General features: G+C 54.8%; 1 protein-coding gene across 4 annotated transcripts in view; it reads left to right on the forward strand.

Moving 5' to 3' along the window:
* acsf2 (acyl-CoA synthetase family member 2) overlaps positions 1-24,939 on the forward strand; it is a 980,331-nt gene that overhangs the window by 674,342 nt on the left and 281,050 nt on the right. The gene's annotated exons all lie outside the window — the stretch shown is intronic.

Below are 24,939 nucleotides of genomic sequence, written 5' to 3' on the forward strand. Positions count from 1 at the left end.
GGGACTCCGATCCAGTGTGATGAGATCTGTGCATGGGACTCCGATCCAGTGCGACGAGACCTGTGCATGGGACTCCGATCCAGTGTGACGAGACCCGTGCGCGGGTCTCCGATCCAGTGTGACGAGACCTGTGTACGGGACTCCGATCCAGTGTGACGAGACCTGTGCATGGGACTCCGATCCAGTGCAATGAGACCTGTGCACGGGACTCCGATCCAGTGCAATGAGACCTGTGCATGGGACTCCGATCCAGTGCGACGAGATCTGTGCATGGGACTCCGATCCAGTGCGACGAGACCTGTGCGCGGGACTCCGATCCAGTGCGACGAGACCTGTGTACGGGACTCCGATCCAGTGCGACGAGACCTGTGTACGGGGCTCCGATCCAGTGCGACGAGATCTGTGTACGGGACTCCGATCCAGTGCGATGAGACCCGTGCGCGGGACTCCGATCCAGTGCGACGAGACCTGTGCGCGGGACTCCGATCCAGTGCAACGAGACCTGTGCGTGGGGCTCCGATCCAGTGCGACGAGACCCGTGCGCGGGGCTCTGATCCAGTGTGACGAGACCCATGCGCGGGGCTCCGATCCAGTGTGACGAGACCTGTGTGCGGGGCTCCGATCCAGTGCGACGAGATCTGTGTACGGGACTCCGATCCAGTGCGATGAGACCTGTACACGGGACTCCGATCCAGTGCAATGAGACCTGTGTACGGGACTCCGATCCAGTGCAATGAGACCTGTGTACGGGACTCCGATCCAGTGCAACGAGACCTGTGCGCGGGACTCCGATCCAGTGCAATGAGACCTGTGTACGGGACTCCGATCCAGTGCAATGAGACCTGTGTACGGGACTCCGATCCAGTGTGACGAGACCTGTGTACGGGACTCCGATCCAGTGCGATGAGACCTGTGCATGGGACTCCGATCCAGTGCGACGAGACCTGTGTACAGGACTCCGATCCAGTGCAATGAGACCTGAGCACGGGACTCCGATCCAGTGCGACGAGACCTGTACACGGGACTCCGATCCAGTGCGATGAGACCTGTACACAGGACTCCGATCCAGTGCGATGAGACCTGTGCATGGGACTCCGATCCAGTGCAACGAGACCTGTGTACGGGACTCTGATCCAGTGCAACGAGACCTGTGTACGGGACTCCGATCCAGTGCGACGAGACCTGTGTACGGGACTCCGATCCAGTGCGACGAGACCTGTGTACGGGACTCCGATCCAGTGTGATGAGACCTGTGTACGGGACTCCGATCCAGTGTGATGAGACCTGTGTACGGGACTCCGATCCAGTGTGATGAGACCTGTGTACGGGACTCCGATCCAGTGTGACGAGACCTGTGCATGGGACTCCGATCCAGTGTGATGAGACCTGTGTACAGGACTCCGATCCAGTGCAATGAGACCTGAGCACGGGACTCCGATCCAGTGCGATGAGACCTGTGCATGGGACTCCGATCCAGTGCGACGAGACCTGTACACGGGACTCTGATCCAGTGCGATGAGACCTGTACACGGGACTCCGATCCAGTGCGATGAGACCTGTGCATGGGACTCCGATCCAGTGCAACGAGACCTGTGTACGGGACTCTGATCCAGTGCAACGAGACCTGTGTACGGGACTCCGATCCAGTGCGATGAGACCTGTGTACGGGACTCCGATCCAGTGTGACGAGACCTGTGCATGGGACTCCGATCCAGTGTGATGAGACCTGTGTACAGGACTCCGATCCAGTGCAATGAGACCTGAGCACGGGACTCCGATCCAGTGCAATGAGACCTGTGTACGGGACTCCGATCCAGTGCGACGAGACCTGTACACAGGACTCCGATCCAGTGTGACGAGACCTGTACACAGGACTCCGATCCAGTGCAATGAGACCTGTGCATGGGACTCCGATCCAGTGCGACGAGACCTGTACACGGGACTCCGATCCAGTGCGATGAGACCTGTACACGGGACTCCGATCCAGTGCGATGAGACCTGTGCATGGGACTCCGATCCAGTGCAACGAGACCTGTGTACGGGACTCTGATCCAGTGCAACGAGACCTGTGTACGGGACTCCGATCCAGTGTGACGAGACCTGTGTACGGGACTCCGATCCAGTGTGACGAGACCTGTGTTCGGGACTCCGATCCAGTGTGACGAGACCTGTGTACGGGACTCCGATCCAGTGCGACGAGACCTGTACACGGGACTCCGATCCAGTGCGATGAGACCTGTACACAGGACTCCGATCCAGTGCAACGAGACCTGTGTACGGGACTCCGATCCAGTGTGACGAGACCTGTGTACGGGACTCCGATCCAGTGTGACGAGACCTGTGTTCGGGACTCCGATCCAGTGTGACGAGACCTGTGTACGGGACTCCGATCCAGTGCGACGAGACCTGTACACGGGACTCCGATCCAGTGCGATGAGACCTGTACACAGGACTCCGATCCAGTGCAATGAGACCTGTGTACGGGACTCCGATCCAGTGTGACGAGACCTGTGCATGGGACTCCGATCCAGTGCAATGAGACCTGTGCACGGGACTCCGATCCAGTGCAATGAGACCTGTGTACGGGACTCCGATCCAGTGCAATGAGACCTGTGCATGGGACTCCGATCCAGTGCAATGAGACCTGTGCATGGGACTCCGATCCAGTGCGACGAGACCTGTACACAGGACTCCGATCCAGTGCGACGAGACCTGTGTACGGGACTCCGATCCAGTGTGATGAGACCTGTGTACGGGACTCCGATCCAGTGTGATGAGACCTGAGCATGAGACCTGTGTACGGGACTCCGATCCAGTGCAATGAGATCTGTACACGGGACTCCGATCCAGTGCAATGAGACCTGTGTACGGGACTCCGATCCAGTGCGACGAGACCTGTGTACGGGACTCCGATCCAGTGCGACGAGACCTGTGTACGGGACTCCGATCCAGTGCGACGAGACCTGTGTACGGGACTCCGATCCAGTGCAATGAGATCTGTACACAGGACTCCGATCCAGTGCAATGAGACCTGAGCATGGGACTCCGATCCAGTGTGACGAGACCTGTGTACAGGACTCCGATCCAGTGCAATGAGACCTGAGCACGGGGCTCCGATCCAGTGCAATGAGACCTGTGCATGGGACTCCGATCCAGTGCGACGAGACCTGTGTACGGGACTCCGATCCAGTGCGACGAGACCTGTACACGGGACTCCGATCCAGTGCGATGAGACCTGTACACGGGACTCCGATCCAGTGCGATGAGACCTGTACACAGGACTCCGATCCAGTGCGATGAGACCTGTGTACGGGACTCCGATCCAGTGTGACGAGACCTGTGCATGGGACTCCGATCCAGTGCGACGAGACCTGTGCATGGGACTCCGATCCAGTGTGATGAGACCTGTACACAGGACTCCGATCCAGTGTGATGAGACCTGTACGCAGGACTCCGATCCAGTGCGACGAGACCTGTGCGCGGGACTCCGATCCAGTGCGACGAGACCTGTGTACGGGACTCCGATCCAGTGTGATGAGATCTGTACACAGGACTCCGATCCAGTGTGATGAGACCTGTGTACAGGACTCCGATCCAGTGCAATGAGACCTGAGCACGGGGCTCCGATCCAGTGCAATGAGACCTGTGCATGGGACTCCGATCCAGTGCGACGAGACCTGTGTACGGGACTCCGATCCAGTGTGACGAGACCTGTGCATGGGACTCCGATCCAGTGTGATGAGACCTGTACACAGGACTCCGATCCAGTGCAACGAGACCTGTACACAGGACTCCGATCCAGTGCAATGAGACCTGTGCATGGGACTCCGATCCAGTGCGACGAGACCTGTACACGGGACTCCGATCCAGTGCGATGAGACCTGTACACAGGACTCCGATCCAGTGCGATGAGACCTGTGCATGGGACTCCGATCCAGTGCAACGAGACCTGTGTACGGGACTCTGATCCAGTGCAACGAGACCTGTGTACGGGACTCCGATCCAGTGCGACGAGACCTGTGTACGGGACTCCGATCCAGTGCGACGAGACCTGTACACGGGACTCCGATCCAGTGCGATGAGACCTGTACACAGGACTCCGATCCAGTGCAATGAGACCTGTGTACGGGACTCCGATCCAGTGTGACGAGACCTGTGCATGGGACTCCGATCCAGTGCAATGAGACCTGTGCACGGGACTCCGATCCAGTGCAACGAGACCTGTGTACGGGACTCCGATCCAGTGCGATGAGACCTGTGCATGGGACTCCGATCCAGTGCAATGAGACCTGTGCACGGGACTCCGATCCAGTGCAATGAGACCTGTGTACGGGACTCCGATCCAGTGCAATGAGACCTGTGCATGGGACTCCGATCCAGTGAGACGAGACCTGTACACAGGACTCCGATCCAGTGTGATGAGACCTGTACACAGGACTCCGATCCAGTGCGACGAGACCTGTACACAGGACTCCGATCCAGTGCGACGAGACCTGTGCATGGGACTCCGATCCAGTGTGATGAGACCTGTGTACGGGACTCCGATCCAGTGTGATGAGACCTGTACACAGGACTCCGATCCAGTGTGATGAGACCTGTACACAGGACTCCGATCCAGTGTGATGAGACCTGTACACAGGACTCCGATCCAGTGCGACGAGACCTGTGCATGGGACTCCGATCCAGTGCGACGAGACCTGTGTACGGGACTCCGATCCAGTGTGATGAGATCTGTGCATGGGACTCCGATCCAGTGCAATGAGACCTGTGCACGGGACTCCGATCCAGTGCAACGAGACCTGTGTACGGGACTCCGATCCAGTGTGATGAGACCTGTACACAGGACTCCGATCCAGTGTGATGAGACCTGTACACAGGACTCCGATCCAGTGTGATGAGACCTGTACACAGGACTCCGATCCAGTGCGACGAGACCTGTGCATGGGACTCCGATCCAGTGCGACGAGACCTGTGTACGGGACTCCGATCCAGTGTGATGAGATCTGTGCATGGGACTCCGATCCAGTGCGACGAGACCTGTGCATGGGACTCCGATCCAGTGTGACGAGACCCGTGCGCGGGTCTCCGATCCAGTGTGACGAGACCTGTGTACGGGACTCCGATCCAGTGTGACGAGACCTGTGCATGGGACTCCGATCCAGTGCAATGAGACCTGTGCACGGGACTCCGATCCAGTGCAATGAGACCTGTGCATGGGACTCCGATCCAGTGCGACGAGATCTGTGCATGGGACTCCGATCCAGTGCGACGAGACCTGTGCGCGGGACTCCGATCCAGTGCGACGAGACCTGTGTACGGGACTCCGATCCAGTGCGACGAGACCTGTGTACGGGGCTCCGATCCAGTGCGACGAGATCTGTGTACGGGACTCCGATCCAGTGCGATGAGACCCGTGCGCGGGACTCCGATCCAGTGCGACGAGACCTGTGCGCGGGACTCCGATCCAGTGCAACGAGACCTGTGCGTGGGGCTCCGATCCAGTGCGACGAGACCCGTGCGCGGGGCTCTGATCCAGTGTGACGAGACCCATGCGCGGGGCTCCGATCCAGTGTGACGAGACCTGTGTGCGGGGCTCCGATCCAGTGCGACGAGATCTGTGTACGGGACTCCGATCCAGTGCGATGAGACCTGTACACGGGACTCCGATCCAGTGCAATGAGACCTGTGTACGGGACTCCGATCCAGTGCAATGAGACCTGTGTACGGGACTCCGATCCAGTGCAACGAGACCTGTGCGCGGGACTCCGATCCAGTGCAATGAGACCTGTGTACGGGACTCCGATCCAGTGCAATGAGACCTGTGTACGGGACTCCGATCCAGTGTGACGAGACCTGTGTACGGGACTCCGATCCAGTGCGATGAGACCTGTGCATGGGACTCCGATCCAGTGCGACGAGACCTGTGCGCGGGACTCCGATCCAGTGCGACGAGACCTGTGTACGGGACTCCGATCCAGTGCGACGAGACCTGTGTACGGGACTCCGATCCAGTGCGACGAGATCTGTGCATGGGACTCCGATCCAGTGCGATGAGACCCGTGTGCAGGGCTCCGATCCAGTGTGATGAGACCCATGCGCGGGACTCCGATCCAGTGCGACGAGACCTGTGTACGGGGCTCCGATCCAGTGCGACGAGACCTGTGTACGGGGCTCCGATCCAGTGCGACGAGACCCGTGCGCGGGACTCCGATCCAGTGCGACGAGACCTGTGCGCGGGACTCCGATCCAGTGCAACGAGACCTGTGCGTGGGGCTCCGATCCAGTGCGACGAGACCCGTGCGCGGGGCTCTGATCCAGTGTGACGAGACCCATGCGCGGGGCTCCGATCCAGTGTGACGAGACCTGTGTGCGGGGCTCCGATCCAGTGCGACGAGATCTGTGTACGGGACTCCGATCCAGTGCGATGAGACCTGTGTGCGGGGCTGTGATCCAGTGTGACGACGCAGCTCCTATCCCATGGGGCGAGGCATCATGAGCTAGTCAGATGGGTAAGGAGGGGTCAAAGTGCGCGAGCACCCCTTCTGAAGTTATGAGTCTTTTAGTTTCTTGAAACACTTTCTCACAGCTCTCAGTCCACTTCCACTGTGTCCCTGTCTGTAATATTGCATTTAATGGTTGTAGGACTGTGGATAGGTTAGGCAAGAACTTGTGGTAGTAGTTCACTAGTCCAAGATATGCTCTCAGATGAGACACATTTTCAGGTGGTGGTGCCTATAGCACCACTTCTATCTTGTCTTGAGACATGTGTGAGCCATCCTTGCTGATCACGTGCACACAGTATGAGATTTCCTTTTTGAACAACTCTGTCGATTAGCTCTGAGCCCATATTCTCGTAACCTGGTGAGCACTTGTTCAAGGTTGGAAAGATATTCGTCATCATCCTTGCCGGTGACAATGAGCCCCTGGAATCCCCTGCAGGACCTGGTCCATTGCCCTTTGCCAGATTGCAGGAGCTGATGCTATCCCAAACACTGACCTGATAAAGTCCCTTGTGTGTATTTATTGTCAGTATTGGATGCATCATCGATTTCCATTTGGAGACAAGCCTGGGTCAAATCAAATGTTGTGAAGTGTTCCCCTCCTGACAGGGAAGCAAAGATGTCCTCAATATGAGGTAGAGGATACTGTACTGTGCGGAGAATTGGGTTAACAGTCACTTTAAAGTCTCCACATATGTGCACCTTTCTTGGTTTTCCTGGTTTTGTGCTGGAGGTTTCCTTCATCACTGGAACAATAGATGTGGCACATTCACTCCAATCCACCTCTGACAGGAACCCAGTCTGCTCCAGATTTTTCAGCTCTGCCTTTACTGTACGACAGATTGCATATGGCACTGGTCTGGCTTTGTGAAATTTTACATGCATTTTCCTCAATCTCAATCCTTGCCTTCATGCCCACCTGTTCCTTTCATGAAGACTTCCTCAGAGTCAGCAGGTATTTGTGACAGTTTCTCAGATGAGGCCTTGCTGCCCTCCTTTGCTGACACATTTAGTGCCTTAATGCTGTGCCAATCCAACTGGGTTTTCCTGAGCCACTCACGTCCCAGCAATGGTGGTCCTCCATTTTTCAGTACGTAGAGGTTCAGCTGCTGTGTTTTATCTCCCTACATCACTGTCACTTTAATTTTGCCTTTTGGATGCACTTTCTGCCCTGTAAGTCTTTAGCAGTTGTTTAGTTCATTTCAGAGTTATGTGAGAGAACAATCGTTTGTAGTTGTGTACAGAGATCACTGTTAAAGCTGAGCCTGTGTCCAACTTCATTTCAGTCTCACGCCTGCCACTTGTAGAGTGATCCATATTACTCTTCGGTCATCTGTCTCTTTCACACTGTGAAGTTGCAGACAAGACAATTCACTTTCGTCTGAGTCGTTTTCATCAGAACCGCTTTCTTTCATTTTGTGAACCTTGTTGTTTTTTCCTCCGTCCTTTAGCTAGACTGTTCTTTCGTGGTGGACTCGTCACCCAGGCAAGGGTGGACACACACACAAGCCCCCACCGGTCTCGCTACAAAACACTGTGAGTTAAAAGTTATCGACCCTTCGTTCGGTCTCCGATCTCCCACCCTGTCTCATGGGGGTTCTGATGCTCACTAGAGTTTCCCCTGGTGCATCTGAGGATTGTTACCCCAGACCTCACTTTTATCCCCACTCATGGGGTCTCAGGTGTCAATCAGGTTGGGATGATGCAGCCCATCAAACCAGACCACTCCGGTTGCCCCCTGAGGGGTTTCAATGAATAGAACTCAATACACAATCCTTCTCCAAGAGACAATAGCAGTAAATCTCCCCTTTTGTCAATAGGAGACATTCCAACCTGAGCTGTTTCTCTTCTGTCATTAATTTTCATGAGCGGTTGCCAATAACAACTGTCTTGGCAGATTTCCTTTTGTCCCTTTCATTTCCTTGGTAGCAACCTTGAAATAGTAGCGATTTGCGATTTCTCCAAAGGGTGGGGGGGGGGGGCTTTGCACCTTTCTGCCCATCAGAGTTGCTCCTCATTCGTAACCATACAGTGTGTGCCAGTTCGCTGGACATACAGTGCATTACGGGTCACTAGGCACACAGTGTATTCTGGTTAATTGTACTTACAGTGTATTCAGGTTCACTGGGCACACAGTGTATACTGGTTCACTGGCTGTACGGTGCATTCTGGGTTCACTGGGCACAGAGTGCATATTCCAGTTCATTGTACATACAGTGTATTCTGGTTCACTGGATGTACATTGCATTCTGGTTCATTGTACATACAGTGTATTTCAGTTCACCGGGCATGCAGTGCATTCCAGGTCACTAGGCATACAGTGTATTCTGGTTAATTGTACACACAGTGTATTTCAGTTCACCAGGTATGCAGTGCATTCCAGGTCACTAGGCATACAGTGTATTCTGGTTAATTGTACACAGTGTATTCTGGTTCACTGGAACACATCAGGACCAATATATTTTGGCCCACTTAATACGGCTGCCCCAGTTAGCTGAAGCTTCATGGAACTAATTATAAAGTTATTAAAAAGACCAACTACCATTTAATTGAGTAACAATTTATGTACTTAATGAAATACAGAACAGATTAGAACACTACAGTACCTTTGAAGTGCTATAAAACTGGAATTTCCTAATAATGATCATCCACCGTATCCTGACTGTGTTCCTTTGACTGTAAGTGAACAAACTCAGCACAGACACTGAGTGCGGATAACGGGCTGCCTTCATGCAATGCTTTAGACGACAGCATCTTCCAAATCTTCATTTTCATTGTCACATTCAAGATGATTGCTGCTACCTTCAAATTCTTCATAGTTCCTAATTTCTTGAAGCAGCGAAATAGTTTCATTTTCTCTCCTGGCCATTTCTAGCATCTCCAAGCTTGAACGCTTGAAACTACAGTGCACAGAATGGCTCCGAATTGTCTTACTGCTCATTTCTCGTCATTTATCTGTGACAAAAATCACTGCTTTTTGAACATAAATACACACAACTGATGCAATTTAAAAAGTGTTTTAAGTATGGTGCACTGTCTAACGGCTGCACAAGTGCATGCAACGGACTCACAGCCACAGGCTCCGGTCCCACAGAATCTCGGCTCCTTTCTCAGTTCGTTTTTGTCCCAAACAAGCAGCTGCATCGATGAACCTAAATCCACTGCATTTAGAGTGGAGGTTGCTTGGTTATTGATTAGTAAAGTCGTTCATGATTACAGGGATAAGCAGGAGGATGGGGTTTAGGGGAGAATAAATCTGCCATGATCAAATGGCAAAGCAGATTTGATGGGCTGAGTGGTATAATTCTGTGCCTGTCTTATGGTCTTAGTTACGTGGGCAGCGGATTCACAAATGGCTTTCAATTCAGACAGATGTGTGGTGTTGCATTTAGAGAAATCACACCAAGATAGGACTTGTACAGTGAATGATTCGGCCCGAGGGAGTGTCATGGAAAAGAGAGACCGAAGACTTGAAGTGCATTTTTTGCTGAAAACAGGCTACAGGTAGATATAGTGGTGAAGAGGTATTTGGCAGCCTGCCCTTCATCAGTTGAGGCACTGATCGCATGAGATGGTAAGTTATGCTGCCGTTGTACAAGACAGCAGTGAGTCCTCATTTGGAGTATTGTGTAAAGTTATAGGAAAGATCATTTTAAACTAGAAAGGTGCAAAAAAGATTAATCAGGATTTTGTCTGGACTTGAGGGCTTAAGTTGCAAGGAGAAATTGCAGAGACTAGTACTTTATTCCTGGAATATAGGAGACTGAGGGTTGACCTGATAGAGGTATACAAGGTCATGAGGGAGAAGGTGCTAAAACCAAGAGGGTATCCGTTTAAGATCAGAGGCGAGAGATTTAGAAAGGACATCAGGGTCTGCTTTTCACACAAAGGGTAGTGTGTATTTTGGAATGAGCTGCCCAGAATAGTGGTTGAGGTAGGCACATTAGCAACGTTTAAAAGCCCATGTACATTTCTCTCTAAATGGGGGGGGGGGGGGAGGTGGGTGGGTGTGTGTAAGTGACTTGGATTAAAGTGTAAATAGTTGGTAAGTTTGAAAATGACGCACAGATCGGTGAAGTTGTGCAGAGTGGAAGAGCACAGTCAATGGATACAAGAGGTCATTCATGGGAGTGGGCAGAGAACTGGCAGGAGGAGGCCAATCCAAGCAAAGGTTAGGGTCACTTTAAAGAGTAAGATGTACTGTTAATGCCAGGACTCCTAACCATGCTGATGTACAGAGTACAAGTTCAAAGTGGCCGTGTAACTTGATTGGGTGATAAAAAAGGCCTTCACTGGCCAGGACACTGAGTAGAAGAATGAGGAAATCACATTGCTGCTATATAAAACTTTGGTTAGGCCACACCTGGAGCATTATGTGCAGTTCAATCCTATTACAGGGAAGCTTTGGAAAGGTGACAGAAGGTGTTTTCTGGAACGCTGCCTGGATTGTAGGGTATGAGCTAGAAAGAGATGTTGGGAAAACTGGGCTTATTGTCTCAGAGAGGCAGAGGCTGAAAGGAGACCTGACAGAGGGTTGCAACATTAAAATCATTTTCAAAGGGTAGAAATGTCAACTGCCAGAGAACATGTATATAAGGCGAGCAGAAAGTTTAAAGGAGATGTGTAGAGCATGTTGTTTTTTCAGAGTTGTGGGAGGATGCCAGGGGCAGTGTGGAAGCAGTACAACAGTGGCATTTATGAGGCTGTTGGATGGACACGTTAACATGCAGGGGCTGGAGAGGCATGAGTCACACACAGGCAGGGGGATCCAGATTGATTTGGCATCATATTGTGACCCTAAAGGCTCCACATCTCCTTTAAACTTTCTGTATTTTCCACGTTCTAAATTGAAAGACGTTTGAATGATTAAGAGGGGAATTATGATCAGTGGGAAAAGGGAAGGTGAAAGGTAAATGTAACAAGTCGCATTGGAAACACAGCAGGTAATGAAGGCAGGACGTGGAGAGGCAACGGGGCCAGTTTCTGTGCTGTACGAGGATGGGAGGGGTAAAGGTCCAGGTGCAGGTCAATCTGACAAGGCAGATTAACAGTTCAGTGCAGACTAGATGGGCTGAATGGCTTTTTGTGTTGCAATGTTTATCACAGTGTCTCTGAAGACTTCCAATGTACCCTGAATGCTTTTGCCAAGGTGCCTTGTTTTGAACATAAAAAAGACACAGGCCCCACGTCAGCCTCTGCCCAAACAGCCATTTAACCAGCACTCCATTAAAGTTGCTGATATTGCCCTTCAACATGGAGACCACTTTCCTGACCGGACAGCACTCTCTCAGAAGCTAAGCAGTGCTAGTGGAGCCTCTGCAAGCCTAAGGATAGCAGTCCTTGGAGACTATCACCTAGGTCTATAGAGCAGCCGTCCTTCCTGCATTACTATTTGGGGCTGAATTTTGGAGCAGCTACAGTAGGCAACCGCAGACATCCCACCCTGCAAGCACTCATTTCAGGGAGATAGCACCATCAGTTTGTGGGAGACTCCTGGGAGAGGTGGGATGTGTCTGCGTTAGAGTAGCTCCCAGCTAGTTTAAATAACATTAGCTATGCTAATGAACAAACAACACCTGTTAAACTCCCCTCTTCCCTGTCCCGCTCTCCCCTCTCCTGCTCTCGCTCTCCCCTCTCCCCTCTCCCGCTCTCCTCTCCTGCTCTCGCTCTCCCCTCTCCCCTCTCCCCTTTCCCCTCTCCCCTCTCCCCTCCCCTCTCCCGCTCTCCCCTCTCCTGCTCTCGCTCTCCCCTCTCCCCTCTCCCCTCTCCCGCTCTCCCCCCCCTCTCCTGCTCTCGCTCTCCCTTCTCCCGCTCTCCCCTCTCCCCTCCTGCTCTCGCTCTCCCCTCTCCCCTTTCCCCTCTCCCCTCTCCCCTCCCCTCTCCTGCTCTCGCTCTCCCTTCTCCTCTCCTCTCCCTCTCCCCTCTCCCTCTCCCCCTCCCCCTCCCCTCTCCCCCTCCCCTCTCCTGCTCTCGCTCTCCCCTCTCCCCTCTCCCCTCCCCTCTCCTGCTCTCGCTCCCCCCTCTCCTCTCCTCTCCCTCTCCCTCTCCCCCTCCCCTCTCCCTCTCCCCCTCTCCCACTCTCACTCTCCCCTCTCCCCTCTCCCCTTTCCCCTCTCCCCTCTCCCCTCCCCTCTCCTGCTCTCGCTCTCCCTTCTCCTCTCCTCTCCCTCTCCCCTCTCCCTCTCCCCCTCCCCCTCCCCTCTCCCCCTCCCCTCTCCCCCTCCCCTCTCCCCCTCCCCTCTCCCTCTCCCCCTCTCCCGCTCTCACTCTCCCCTCCCCTCTCCCACTCCCGCTCTCCCCTCTCCTCTCCCTCTCCCCTCTCCCCCTCTCCCCTGTCCCCTCTCCCCCTCCCCTCTCCCCTCTCCCCTGTCCCCTCTCCCCTCTCCCCCTCTCCCCTCTCCCGCTCTCCCCTCTCTCCCTCCCCTCTCCCCCTCCTGCTCTCCCCTCTCCCCCTCCCCTCTCCCCTGTCCCCTCTCCCCCTCTCCCCTCTCCCCCTCTCCCCTCTCCCGCTCTCCCCTCTCTCCCTCCCCTCTCCCCTGTCCCCTCTCCCCCTCCCCTCTCCCGCTCTCCCCCCCCTCTCCCCTCTCCCCTGTCCCGTCCCCTCTCCCCTCCCCTGTCCCCTCTCCCCTGTCCCCTCTCTCCTGTCCCCTCTCCCCCTCCTGCTCTCCCCTCTCCCCTGTCCCCTGTCCCCTCTCTCCTGTCCCCTCTCCCCTCTCCCCCTCCCCTCTCCCCTGTCCCCTCTCCCCCTCTCCCCTCTCCCCCTCTCCCCTCTCCCGCTCTCCCCTCTCCCTCCCCTCTCCCCCTCCTGCTCTCCCCTCTCCCCCTCCCCTCTCCCCTGTCCCCTCTCCCCCTCTCCCCTCTCCCGCTCTCCCCCCCCCTCCCCTGTCCCCTCTCCCCCTCCCCTCTCCCGCTCTCCCCCCCCTCCCCTCTCCCCTGTCCCGTCCCCTCTCCCCTCCCCTGTCCCCTCTCCCCTGTCCCCTCTCTCCTGTCCCCTCTCCCCCTCCTGCTCTCCCCTCTCCCCTGTCCCCTGTCCCCTCTCCCCTGTCCCCTCTCTCCTGTCCCCTCTTCCCCTCCTGCTCTCCCCTCTCCCCCTCTCCCCTCTCCCCCTCTCCCCTCTCCCGCTCTCCCCTCTCTCCCTCCCCTCTCCTGTCCCCTCTCCCCCTCCCCTCTCCCCTCTCCCCTGTCCCCTCTCCCACTCTCCCCCTCCCCTCCCACTCCCGCTCTCCCCTCTCTCGTTCTCCCCTGTCCCCTCTCTCCTCTCCCACTCTTCCCTCTCCTCTCTCCCCTCTCCCCTCTCCCACTCTCGCTCTCCCAAAAACTGATTTCCGGGATATTGTATATCATTTGCGGGTGTCAGGGAGCCACTATCAATTTGCGGGAGACTCCTGGAACTTCTGGGAGAGGTGGGATGTGTCTGCAACTGAAAGCCCTGGACCAGTACCTCCAAAGAGCCTGATGAAGATTTTGACAATCAGCTTGAGGGACAGATGCACTGACGTCAGTGTACTGGAGGAGGGTTAGGGTTAGGGTTAGGGTACATTGAAAAGAATAACACACTGACATCAGTGTACTGGAGGAGGGTTAGGGTTAGGGTTAGGGTACATTGAAAAGAATAACACACTGACATCGGTGTACTGGAGGGGGCCAACGTAAACAGCGTCTCCACTGCGGTACAGCGGATGCCCATCTCGCGTCTCCCCAAACACACACTTTACCCCCAGTTGAAGGAAGATCAGTGAGCCCTGTTAAGCACTTCAAAATCAGCCTGAAGAAATTCAACATTAAAGTAAAACCAAAACGTTAAAAACCTTCAATATTAAATCTAAAAACTGGATAGACATTGCACTCCATAGATGCGCCCAGAGGAACTGTACTAAATGTGAACGACCTGCACAGAGAACAAGCAGCAGTTGCAAAAGGAGAGGTTGAACAACCAAAAGACCCAGCACTTGCTTGTGTACACATTGCAGCAGAATATGTGGATAGCCGATCAGCCTCTGCAGTCATCCGATAGACAGACAGCCCCTTACTGAACTTCACAGTCAGCTTCAGCAGTTGCATTGCTAATCCTCTTTGACTCTAAATAACTGAGAGGTGCTTCTGAGCTGATGTGGAGAGAAGAAACCAACACAACACAGGGAGTATTGTTAAATTTACATCAGGACAGCTTGAGCAATGGCAGCGTAGCAACTACTGCAGCTCAGGGCTTTGACCTTTGGAGTTCAGTGCTGGTATCCTCTGTAAGAAACTTTGTTTGTTTCCTCCGGGTGCTCTGGTTTACTCCCACAGTCCAAAGACGTACCGGTTGTCCTGTGATAAATCCGGGGTTAACCCGGCGGTTTGCTGCGCTGGGCCCAGAAGGACAGAAGCACAGCGACTCTCGAAATAAACAATAACTTTTTTAAAAAACACGGAACATGACAGCACAGTATGGGTGTTTCGGCCCATGATGTTGTACCGACCTTTTAACCTTCACTAAGGTGAATTTAACCCTCCCCTTCTACATAATTCTATTTTTGTGCCTATCTCCATCTGTCATTCCACCCCAGCAGGACATTCCACGCATCCACCGGGCTCTGTGTAAAAAGCTTGCCTCTGCCACCCACCTATACTTTCATCCAATCACCTTCAAATTATGCCATTTCCACCCTGAGGAAAGGAGTCTGGTTGTCCACTCTGTCTCTGCCTCTACAAATCACCTCTCTTCTTCCTTTGGTCCAATGAGACCTAGCCCTCTCAACATATCCCGATGAAACACGTGCAGGCAGCACCCTGGTAAATCGCCTCTGCACCCTCTCTCTCAACAGCTTCCACATCTTTCTTATGACCAGGATGGAACACCATACCCCAGGTGTGTTCTAGTCAGGGTTTTACAGAACCGCAACATTACCTCTCAGCTCTTGAACTCGACCCACAGATTAATGAACGGCAACACACCATACACCTCAATAACCCTAGCATCGTGCATGGCAACTTTGAGGGATCTGTGGACATGGAGCCCAAGATCCTGCTGTTGTTCCACACTGCCAAGAATCCTGTTGTTAACCCTGTATTTTGCCTTCAAATTCGATCGTCCAAAATGAAACACCCCACATTTCAGAGCTGAACTCCATCTGCCACATCTCAGCACAGCTCTGCATCCTGTCAACGTCCCATTGCAACCTACAACAATCCTCTACAGCATCCACAACTTCACCAACTTTGGTGTCATCTACTAACTTACTAACCCATCCTTCCACTTCCTCATCCAAGTCATTTATAAAAATCACAAAGAGCAGGGGTCCCAGAACAGATCCCTGTGGAACACTGGTCACCAACCTCCAGACAGAATAGTGTTAACACCCTCTGCCTTCTCTGGGCAAGCCAATTCTGTACCCACACAGCCAGGCTTCCCTGACTTTCTGAGTGAGCTACCATTGGGAACCTTATCAAACACTTTACACCGTATCCACTGCTCTCTCTCAACAATGTGCTTTAATATCTGCTCAAAGAATTCCATTAGGTTCGTGAAGCATGACCTGACCCTACTCCCTTTCTTGAACAAAGGAATAAAATTTGCCACATCTGGTACGATTGTAGCCAGTGAGGATGCAAAGATCACCGCCAAAGGTACATCAATCTCTTCCCTCACTTTCCTTGCTAACCTGGGGTTTATCCTATCTGGCCCTGGGGTTTTATCTATCCTAAAGTTCCAGCACATTGTCTTTATTAACATCAACATGTTCGAGCATATCAGCCTGTTTTATGCTGTCCTCACTAACATCAAGATCCCTCTCACTGAAGCAGGGTATTCGTCAAGTATCTCCCCAGCCTCCTCTGTGTTCCTTCTACTATTCCCCATCAGTCCTACCCACACTCTGGTAATCCCCCCGTTCTTCACCCCTTGGGGTTTTCCTAAATCCTACATGCCTCGGCCTTCTCATCCCGCCCCCACCCCCACTTCTATGTCTCCTACATCCATTCTTCAGCTCCTCCCTGGCTACCTTGTAACTCTCTAGACATCTCTAAAGGTGGCAACTCTTTGCAGATGGCTCCGAAGGGAATCACCAGATATTTTCTTTAGGACGACCACAGCCATGCGTCCTTTAGTAAGATGTTTAAAAAATCCATCAGTCTTCAAAAGCAGTGTCTGGTATGGATTGCAGGTAGTTCTCCATCACAGGCACCAACCTCCCCAGCACGGGGGGCATCTTCAAAAGCAGTGTCTGGTATGGATTGCAGGTAGTTCTCCATCACAGGCACCAACCTCCCCAGCACGGGGGGCATCTTCAAAAGCAGTGTCTGGTATGGATTGCAGGTAGTTCTCCATCACAGGCACCAACCTCCCCAGCACGGGGGGCATCTTCAAAAGCAGTGTCTGGTATGGATTGCAGGTAGTTCTCCATCACAGGCACCAACCTCCCCAGCACGGGGGGCATCTTCAAAAGCAGTGCCTCAGTAAGGTGGCGTCCATCAAACCGTTCTTCTGCAAGAGGAAGCCTGAAGGTTTTAGGGGCATCTTCTTCCCCCGGAATGGACAATGCGGACTGCATTATTTTCCTTGCTCTCTCTCTCTGTTGGGGATGGACTTTCTTGTGTGGTTTCCACAGGGATGTCGATGGGTTTTTGATTAGGGTAGAGGTTGCTTCAAATGAGAAGAATGTACTTGGTTCATGTGATTCTCCGGATGCTTTTAATTGCCTGAGTAAGGAAACATGGCATTTTCCAGAGGATTTCTTTTTAAATTGCAAAGGCGAATCCTATGCATGAGAACAGGAACTGTGACTATGAATATTCAAAGATACACTCTTTACTTGATGAGACGAGAACTAGAGTTCCTGTGCTTTGGGCGAAAGGGGAAATGCTGAAGGAAGTTTGCAGGTGAGGAGGTGTTGGTGTAGATCCACTCGGTTTTGATAGTTAGACATTGATGTGAGGGGTTTTACAGGGATGTGGTCCAGGTACAGGCAGATGGGACGAGGCAGAAAACTAGGGGTGTAAGGATTAGATGGGCTGCAGTTTTCAATGACTCTGTTTAATTTTAAGTTTTTTCTTGTATTCATTAACTTAACCTTAAAGGACAATAATCCCTTTGTTGTCTGGTAACCAAGCCCGCGAGAACATCCCAGCCAGAATTGCTGGTCATTTCCCCAACCCTCCCGTCCAGTGGGCGGAAAGGTAGAGTGACCAACAACCCTACCCATCTACCGTGGGCAAGGACAGTTAATCACCAAACCAATTCTGCTGCAGTATTACCCCGAGGAGCCACGAGAGGGAAGGACAGCATGCTGCAGATCAGCTCTGTGTTGCAAAGAGAATGAACTGGTCACACCAGGGGAAGGGGAGGTTCAAACCTTATTACTGACGCCAGCTGGAAAACACACAAAATGCTGCCTGGCTCACTGAGTTCCTCCAGCATTTTCTGTGTGTTGCTCGGGTTTCCAGCATCTGCAGATTTTCTCTTGTTAGACAGATCTGGTAGGTAGTTGTGGGGCTGCACCCTGATGCTTGGGCCTCTATCACCACACCCCATCCGATTTCTCTGCCCCCCACCACATCCGATGCTTCCTTCCTCTGCCCCCCCACACCATCCGATTTCTCTGCCCCCCCCACACCATCCGATTTCTCTGCCCCCCCCACCCCATCCAATACATTGCCCCCCACCCCATCCGATACGTCCTTCCTCTTCCCACCCACCCCATCCGATGCTTCGTTCCTCTGCCCCCCCACCCCACCCGATACGTCCTTCCTCTGCCTCCCCACCCCATCCGATATGTCCTTCCTCTTCCCACCCACCCCATCCGATGCTTCGTTCCTCTGCCCACCCACCCCATCCGATGCTTCGTTCCTCTGCCCCCCCACCCCATCCGATACGTAATTCCTCTGCCCCCCCCACCCCATCCAATACATCCTTCCTCTGCCCCCCCACCCCATCCGATATGTCCTTCCTCTTCCCCCCCACCCCATCCGATGCTTCCTTCCTCTGCCCCCCCCACCCCATCCGATACGTCCTTCCTCTGCCCCCCCACCCCATCCGATGCTTCGTTCCTCTGCCCACCCACCCCATCCGATGCTTCGTTCCTCTGCCCCCCCACCCCATCCGATACGTAATTCCTCTGCCCCCCCCACCCCATCCAATACATCCTTCCTCTGCCCCCCCACCCCATCCGATATGTCCTTCCTCTTCCCCCCCACCCCATCCGATGCTTCCTTCCTCTGCCCCCCCACCCCATCCGATACGTCCTTCCTCTGCCCCCCCACCCCATCCGATACGTCCTTCCTCTGCCCCCCCACCCCATCCGATACGTCCTTCCTCTGCCCCCCCACCCCATCCGATGCTTCCTTCCTCTGCCCCCCACCCCATCCGATGCTTCCTTCCTCTTCCCCCCCAACCCATCCGATACGTCCTTCCTCTGCCCCCCCACCCCATCCGATACGTCCTTCCTCTGCCCCCCCACCCCATCCGATGCTTCCTTCCTCTGCCCCCCACCCCATCCGATGCTTCCTTCCTCTACCCCCCCACCCCATCCGATGCTTCCTTCCTCTGCCCCCCACCCCATCCGATGCTTCCTTCCTCTGCCCCCCCACCCCATCCGATACGTCCTTCCTCTGCCCCCCCACCCCATCCGATGCTTCGTTCCTCTGCCCACCCACCCCATCCGATGCTTCATTCCTCTGCCCCCCCACCCCATCCGATACGTAATTCCTCTGCCCCCCCCACCCCATCCAATACATCCTTCCTCTGCCCCCCCACCCCATCCGATATGTCCTTCCTCTTCCCCCCCACCCCATCCGATGCTTCCTTCCTCTGCCCCCCCACCCCATCCGATACGTCCTTCCTCTGCCCCCCCACCCCATCCGATACGTCCTTCCTCTGCCCCCCCACCCCATCCGATACGTCCTTCCTCTGCCCCCCCACCCCATCCGATGCTTCCTTCCTCTGCCCCCCACCCCATCCGATGCTTCCTTCCTCTTCCCCCCCAACCCATCCGATACGTCCTTCCTCTGCCCCCCCACCCCATCCGATACGTCCTTCCTCTGCCCCCCCACCCCATCCGATGCTTCCTTCCTCTGCCCCCCACCCCATCCGATGCTTCCTTCCTCTACCCCCCCACCCCATCCGATGCTTCCTTCCTCTGCCCCCCACCCCATCCGATGATTCCTTCCTCTGCCCCCCCACCCCATCCGATACGTCCTTCCTCTGCCCCCCCACCCCATCCGATATGTCCTTCCTCTTCCCCCCCACCCCATCCAATGCTTCGTTCCTCTGCCCCCCCACCATATCCGATGCTTCGTTACTCTGCCCCCCCACCCCATCCGATGCTTCCTTCCTCTGCCCACCCACCACATCCGATGCTTCCTTCCTTCCCCCCACCCCATCCGATACGTCCTTCCTCTGCCCCCCCCACCCCATCCGATACATCCTTCCTCTGCCCCCCCACCCCATCCGATGCTTCGTTCCTCTGCCCCCCACCCCATCCGATACGTAATTCCTCTGCCCCCCCACCCCATCCGATGCTTCGTTCCTCTGCCCCCCACCCCATCCGATACGTAATTCCTCTGCCCCCCACCCCATCCGATACGTCCTTCCTCTGCCCCCCCACCCCATCGGATACGTCCCTCCTCTGCCCCCCACCCCATCCGATGCTTCCTTCCTCTACCCCCTCACCCCATCCGATATGTCCTTCCTCTGCCCCCACACCCCATCCGATATGTCCTTCCTCTGCCCCCCACCCCATCCGATGCGTCCTTCCTCTGCCCCCCCACCCCATCCGATGCTTCCTTCCTCTGCCCCCCACCCCATCCGATACGTCCTTCCTCTGCCCCCCCACCCCATCCGATACGTCCTTCCTCTTCCCCCCCACCCCATCCGATGCTTCCTTCCTCTTCCCCCCCACCCCATTCGATACGTCCTTCCTCTTCCCCCCACCCCATCCGATACGTCCTCTGCCCCCCCCACCCCATCCGATGCTTCCTTCCTCTTCCCCTCCACCCCATCCGATACGTCCCTCCTCTGCCCCCCACCCCATCCGATGCTTCCTTCCTCTGCCCCCTCACCCCATCCGATATGTCCTTCCCCTGCCCCCCCACCCCATCCGATACGTCCTTCCTCTGCCCCCCCACCCCATCCGATACGTCCTTCCTCTGCCCCCCCACCCCATCCGATACGTCCTTCTGCCCTCCCACCCCATCCGATATGTCCTTCCTCTGCCCCCCCACCCCATCCGATATGCCCTTCCTCTGCCCCCACACCCCATCCGATATGTCCTTCCTCTGCCCCCCACCCCATCCGATGCGTCCTTCCTCTGCCCCCCCACCCCATCCGATGCTTCCTTCCTCTGCCCCCCCACCCCATCCGATACTTCCCTCCTCTGCCCCCCCACCCCATCCGATACGTCCCTCCTCTGCCCCCCCACCCCATCCGATATGTCCTTCCTCTGCCCCCCCACCCCATCCGATGCTTCCTTCCTCTGCCCCCCACCCCATCCGATACGTCCTTCCTCTGCCCCCCCACCCCATCCGATACGTCCTTCCTCTTCCCCCCCACCCCATCCGATGCTTCCTTCCTCTTCCCCCCCACCCCATTCGATACGTCCTTCCTCTTCCCCCCACCCCATCCGATACGTCCTCTGCCCCCCCCACCCCATCCGATGCTTCCTTCCTCTTCCCCTCCACCCCATCCGATACGTCCCTCCTCTGCCCCCCACCCCATCCGATGCTTCCTTCCTCTGCCCCCTCACCCCATCCGATATGTCCTTCCTCTGCCCCCCCACCCCATCCGATACGTCCTTCCTCTGCCCCCCCACCCCATCCGATACGTCCTTCCTCTGCCCCCCCACCCCATCCGATACGTCCTTCTGCCCTCCCACCCCATCCGATATGTCCTTCCTCTGCCCCCCCACCCCATCCGATATGCCCTTCCTCTGCCCCCACACCCCATCCGATATGTCCTTCCTCTGCCCCCCACCCCATCCGATGCGTCCTTCCTCTGCCCCCCCACCCCATCCGATGCTTCCTTCCTCTGCCCCCCCACCCCATCCGATACTTCCCTCCTCTGCCCCCCCACCCCATCCGATACGTCCCTCCTCTGCCCCCCCACCCCATCCGATATGTCCTTCCTCTGCCCCCTCACCCCATCCGATATGTCCTTCCTCTGCCCCCCCACCCCATCCGATACGTCCTTCCTCTTCCCCCCCACCCCATCCGATGCTTCCTTCCTCTTCCCCCCCACCCCATCCGATGCTTCCTTCCTCTGCCCCCCCACCCCATCCGATACGTCCTTCCTCTGCCCCCCCACCCCATCCGATACATCCTTCCTCTGCCCCCCCACCCCATCCGATGCTTCCTTCCTCTGCCCCCCACCCCATCCGATGATTCCTTCCTCTGCCCCCCACCCCATCCGATGCTTCCTTCCTCTGCCCCCTCACCCCATCCGATATGTCCTTCCTCTTCCCCCCCACCCCATCCGATGCTTCCTTCCTCCGCCCCCCCACCCCATCCGATACGTCCTTCCTCTGCCCCCCCACCCCATCCGATATGTCCTTCCTCTGCCCCCTCACCCCATCCGATGCTTCCTTCCTCTTCCCCCTCACCCCATCCGATACGTCCTCTGCCCTCCCACCCCATCCGATATGTCCTTCCTCTGCCCCCCCACCCCATCCGATATGCCCTTCCTCTGCCCCCACACCCCATCCGATATGTCCTTCCTCTGCCCCCCACCCCATCCGATGCGTCCTTCCTCTGCCCCCCCACCCCATCCGATGCTTCCTTCCTCTGCCCCCCCACCCCATCCGATACTTCCCTCCTCTGCCCCCCCACCCCATCCGATACGTCCCTCCTCTGCCCCCCCACCCCATCCGATATGTCCTTCCTCTGCCCCCTCACCCCATCCGATGTCCTTCCTCTGCCCCCCCACCCCATCCGATATGTCCTTCCTCTGCCCCCCCACCCCATCCGATACGTCCTTCCTCTGCCCCCCACCCCATCCGATGCTTCCTTCCTCTGCCCCCCACCCCATCCGATACGTCCTTCCTCTGCCCCCCCACCCCATCCGATGCTTCGCTCCTCTGCCCCCCCACCCCACGAAGCTGAGCATAGCTTCTGCTGTTGCAGCTCAGGTCGTGCTGGGGGTTAACGCACACAAAATGCCGGAGGAACTCCGAGGGTCTGGCAGCGTCTACAGATGGAATAACATCGTCATTGTGGGTTGGAAGTGATCATCAGGACAAAAGGCTGATTGTTCTGATCCTGTCTGGCCTGCTGAGTTCCTCCAGCATTTTGTGTGTGCTGCTAAAGATTTCCAGCATCTGCAGAATCTCTTGCAAGTTGGCAAATAACGAAAGGTTCCCTTTGAATGATATGAAAATAGTTTTTATTGATAGACTTGCAGCAAGTAAAGTGCAGGAGAGTTGCTCAGCAATTCATACTTACTGGAATGAGAATCTCAGCTTGGCAGCAGAAGGCCCACAGTGTCGTCTGGGCCTCATTAAGAGTGACCTGCACTAGGTTCTACTTAACGTATACACTTTATATACAGTGGCTTCAGCTTATTACAGCAGTCCCTCGCAGCGCCTCGCGTCAGAAAACAATCATCTCTCTGCTCTCCATGACACTTCCCTGCCTACTGTGTTTGAAAAAAGGTTACATTTTAAACCTTACAAATTGCCTTAATTTTGCAAAAGTTGCTCAGTGTCTAATAGTGAGATAGGTAAAGACTCTGATGAATATCAGGCCTACAGAAACCTGCACGCCCTTCCTCCGTGGTCAGAGGGGAGGTTGTACTGGAGAGAGCTGGGACAGCGATGGTGCATTTCCCTGTTACACACTTCGCTTGGAATTATATTGGAGACATTATCTCGGGGTTCAGCATCACGAGTGCTCACTTAGCTGCTGTGTGGCTCTAATTTGCTGTTCTTGAGACATTGGTAGTGCTGTGAAAGGCAGACTTGATGTACCTACCAGGACATGCTGTGCAACTACATTCCTCGTGGTGATTGATATGTCCCGCGGTACTGTTATGTCTGGGGTTCCAGGATTTTGATCCAGCAAAGACAAATGAATATTGCTGCAATTCCTCATTCGGGGGATGAGGGGGCCACAGTGTTGGTGATGTCCTAACACAGGTGTCGGTGGAAGCTTCTAGAAGGCGGGATGCCTCTGCATTTACGTGCCATTAGTTTTCACTGTGAAAGCTTGCCTTCCTTGGCCATGCCTCTGGAGCCCCGGAAGGAACGAATACACCAACTGTGTGTGGACATCACCAGCAGCAAGATGGCTTTCCCCGCCACCCTGCCCGACTCATCCGGAAGGGAAGCTTCCGCAATGAGACTTCACTGTGTTGGAAGAGCCAAGTGGAGCTGAGGGTTACAATGGGCTGCAGACCTATCGTGTGTTCTGATAACGGGTTTCATTGATACGCATGGTTTGAGCAAAGTGTGGACATGTCTCACATGGTTGTAAATGTCTCCACAGAGCTTCTGGGTCTTCTGATATCCCCACAAGTGAGATTTCTCAAGAGTTGGAAAGAAAGACGTTTTAAAAAGCACAAGTGAAATGGGTGTTACCCAGTCTGAAGACCCATGAGACATGATTGAACTATGAATTCTATGATGTACTTGGGTTTCTAACAATTTGACTTGGCAGTTTGGAAGAGCTTCTGCTTTCGGTCTTTGGCCAACCCTCCTGTGACGACTTTGCAGCCCTCCATTCAGAACGACGTGATCAATAGCAGAATTGCAGTAGTTGGAATGCTGTAAACCACCAAGTTCACCAGCTCCTCTTTCCTCATTCAAACAAGGATGAGCCTAAGCCATGCCTGGAACCAATAAAATGAGTTCATTAGGTTATCAGGTGTGAGTGTGCTGGGTCAGGGTGCAGAGACACGTTGTTGAAAGGAGGCGGATGTGATGGCTCTCTCCAAGTGGACAGACAGACCCACAGCTCTCGGCATCACACAGTGACTGGAACCTCTTGTGGAAATAACCAAGGGCTCAGAGGTTCAAGAAGGTGACTGTGCAATTTGGGGTGGACGTTCGGATCCAGTGTGCGTTACTGACCCTATCCCACATTTGCTAGGCTTGTTGATCAGATTACTAAGTGAGCACTACAGAACCCAGTGCGTACGACCTCAGACCATTACCTGCCATGCAAGGATCTTGTCATTCCATACAATCTGCAAGATGAAAGGTTGGCAGGAGCCCTGCCTTCCAGCACAAGGACTGAATCTCTGCCTCTGGTACTGGCCTGTGGTCCACGGGGAGGAAGGACTGTGTTTTCTGCTGGGTGAATGTGTTCTGCAAGCTCAGATTCATTTTGTGCTAAATCTCTCCAGGGCCACCTGCCTCTGCCTGTCTGCACGCACAATACCTCCCTGAAGTGCATCCTTCCCCCTTGCTCACACCTACGAGTGGAGATAATATTGCAATCTGGTTGGTGCATTTGTACAGTCCTCAAGGCCTTC

Source organism: Hypanus sabinus, chromosome 23 (assembly GCF_030144855.1).
Source record: "Hypanus sabinus isolate sHypSab1 chromosome 23, sHypSab1.hap1, whole genome shotgun sequence".
NCBI classification, from domain to species: domain Eukaryota; kingdom Metazoa; phylum Chordata; class Chondrichthyes; order Myliobatiformes; family Dasyatidae; genus Hypanus; species Hypanus sabinus.